The sequence below is a fragment of the Mobula hypostoma genome, chromosome 11 (assembly GCF_963921235.1).
Source record: "Mobula hypostoma chromosome 11, sMobHyp1.1, whole genome shotgun sequence".
NCBI classification, from domain to species: Eukaryota; Metazoa; Chordata; class Chondrichthyes; order Myliobatiformes; family Myliobatidae; genus Mobula; species Mobula hypostoma.
This window is the reverse complement of record NC_086107.1, coordinates 88,317,332-88,320,470: the sequence shown is the minus strand read 5'-3', so window position 1 is coordinate 88,320,470 and position 3,139 is coordinate 88,317,332. Positions and strand designations below refer to the sequence as shown.

At 41.0% G+C, this 3,139-nt stretch overlaps 1 pseudogene; it reads right to left on the bottom strand.

Annotated features, from left to right (window-relative positions):
• The window catches only part of LOC134353496 (guanylate-binding protein 1-like), a 192,695-nt pseudogene that overhangs the window by 124,674 nt on the left and 64,882 nt on the right, over positions 1 to 3,139 (bottom strand).

Below are 3,139 nucleotides of genomic sequence, written 5' to 3'. Positions count from 1 at the left end.
GCAGAAAGCTGTTCTCTATTGCATTTAGGACATTCTGGGAGTAGAAGAAAGTGATGGCTGTATCTTTGTAGACAAGAATGAAGGTTATTGGTTCAAATGTTCATTTATTAAAAACTCCAAGATTTTTCTTATCCAGATAACCATGAAAGAAAACAAAATGCATGACCATACACTCCCCTACACTATATTCTCTTCTATGCCCGTGTCTCTCAGCAAAGTCTTTCTGCAAACTCCCTGCTTCCCCATTTCAACTGGCCCTCCACCTTTCTTTGTATCATCTGCAAACTTGGCCACAAAACCATCAATTCCATCATCCAAATCATTGACATACTGTATAATTTGAAAAGAAGCAGTCCCAACATCAACGCCTGCAGAACACCACTAGTCGTCAGATTATTACTAATATCTCCACAATCTCTTCAGCTACCACTTTCATGACACTGGGGTCTCATCCATCTGGTCCAGGTGACTGGTGCACCTTTTTGCTTCTCAAGCAATTTCTCCTTAGTAATAGCAACTGCATTCACTTCCACCCTCTGACATTCTCTAATTTCTGGCACAGTGAAGACTGACATAAAGTATTTGCTAAATTTGTCCGACCGTTCTTTGATTCCATTACTGCATCCTCAGTGTCGGTTTCCAGCAGTCTGATATCCACTGTCAGCTCTCTTTTACTCTTTAACTCTTTATACAGTATATCTGAAAAGAATTGATATCCTCTTTTTATATTATTGACTCACCTACCTTCATATTTTATCTTTTCTCTCCCCATGGCTTCTTCTGTTCCCTTCTTTTGGTTTTTAAAAGCTTCCCAATCCTCTAGAATCTCAGTAATTTTTATTATATGCCATCTCATTTACTTTTATTCTATCTTTGACTTCCCTTGTCAGCCTAGGATGTGTCATTCTCCCTTTAGAATACTTCTTCATCTTTCGATGCATCTGTCTGCATTGTTACAAGGATCACCCCTTGTAATAATATCAGAGAGGCACAGAGAGAATCTATGATTATCAACAAGTACCTTCATTGTCTAAACTAACAAGCATGTGAAAACTAACAAGCAAACAAGTAACTGCGTGAAAACACACTTTATTTCCCTGACTCTCCTGAATAGTCAAATAATAGGAAAGATCTACGCTGGCCAGTTGTCCCTTATTGTTCTGATCCACCCTCCCTGTGTTCCATATAGAGTCTCTCACCCTTGTTCTGTGATGGTTAATCTTCAGTTATATATTCATTCCTTATCAGATGTTGCATTTCAGTGTCATTGGCTATGGATCATCTGACTGATCTATAACACCTTCTTATTGGCTCTGATTTCAAAGAATCCATTTCAAAGATTTAAAGAGTATTTATTATCAAATAATGTATAAATTTTACACGTTGAGATCTGATTGATTACAGGCAGCCACAAAGCAAGAAATCAGAGCAAGAGGCCGAGATTGAAGAAGTAAGGAATCTCGGAGAGAAGTCATTTTTTTTTCACTGCTTGAGAAAAGAGGCTAAACTGCTCAGGCATGTGATGTTGAGTGTCAAAGGTTTAAAACGTAGAGGAATTTTTAACGGTCTTTTTTAAAACCCACGCATTATGCAAACAATCGGAGCAAATGATGTCACTCTGAACCAGATTGAGTCCTCAGATCCGCTCTCTGGAGCAGCCAGATTAGGCCCAAGCCTCATTCTCAGTTCTTCATCTTAATGTGGCAAAAACACTGCACAATTCTCAGAAATGAGCAGATTACAGCCCTGATGCTGCAGAGAGAGGAATGAACACCGCAGGACAGCGAGCAAAACCAGCCTGACGCTTCCATCTGGTCCTAACACTCAGGCTTCCCCATCTATCTGGACCCAGTGTTTAAATTGTCCAAGTACCGGGCAGTACCTCGCTCTAGGACCCAGATCCCAGCACAGCGACAAACCTGGGCTGCACAGCCAAGCTGTTCTCAATCTCACCAAATCGGCTTGGCACTTTGATCGATCCAAATGCACACCTGGTTTAGGTGAATGGGCAGTAAAACTGTTCCACATTGACTCCTCTCCTGATTGCTCACTCCAACTCCAAGAGCGATACCAACTCCATTTGCAACTTTGTCTTGAATAAGTTGCACCTCTGCTTTGAAATGCAGCCGCATTGCCCATCCTTTCAATCAGCATCGCCTCCGCTTGCGGTGGTAGTTTACCACAATTTACTTCAGAAAAAGGGCACCAGGAATTTTTGTAGTCATATTCCACAAATGACAACTCGTAAATTATGGGTCTTGGTTCTAAATCGGTTACTAGACTAGTAACTAGCTTGCATCACTCAGGGCAGACGCAGACTCCAACATTCACAAACTTGCAAGCTATATTTAACCAAAAAAATCTCACAATAACTTCTCATTTGGAAATCATCCCTAGTCTAGCAGATTACCTGGAGCATCATTGTGTCTATTTTAAGCATTAATCAAGCCAAGCAACTCCAGACCCTATGCTCCCCTATCAATCTGTGCATAATTTTTCTCTGCTGTGGTAAGAGAACATCATGCAAAGGCCATGGGCTGGTCACGTCCATCACTCATAATATGTGATACAACTGCACCTATATGATAAGGTGAGGCAACACAAGCAGGCTTCTCAGAACAATGTGGATTATAACGTGTCAGTACAGTGTCTGACGTCACCATTTCCTTTAACTTTTTGAAAGCCATCTCACACTGCTTTGTTCATTGTTATTTCCTCCCGATCTGCGGTAATGAGTTCAAGGGGTAAAGCACAGTAAACAAGCTTGGCAGGAATTGGTTATGTTAGTTAAAAAATCCCTGAAGGACCACAACTGTGACACATCCTTTGGTCTTGGGACATCCACCACTGCTTGAATTTTCTCAGCCCCCTTGTTTAATCTCTGTGTGTCAATCACATGACCACAGTAAATGATGCTTGTTTTAAAGAATTCACACTTGTCCTGTTGTGCTCTGAGCAAATAGAATATTTAAGTATTAAATACACAGCAAAGCTAACTGTGATTTTACCCTATCACCAGCCTGTCCTTCCTGACAGTCTCAATATACACCTATGCTAGCAAACCAACATCTCTATACTCAGCTGTACCACTCAGATTCTCATTCCCCTGCCAAATTAGTTTAAACCCACCCAACAGCTC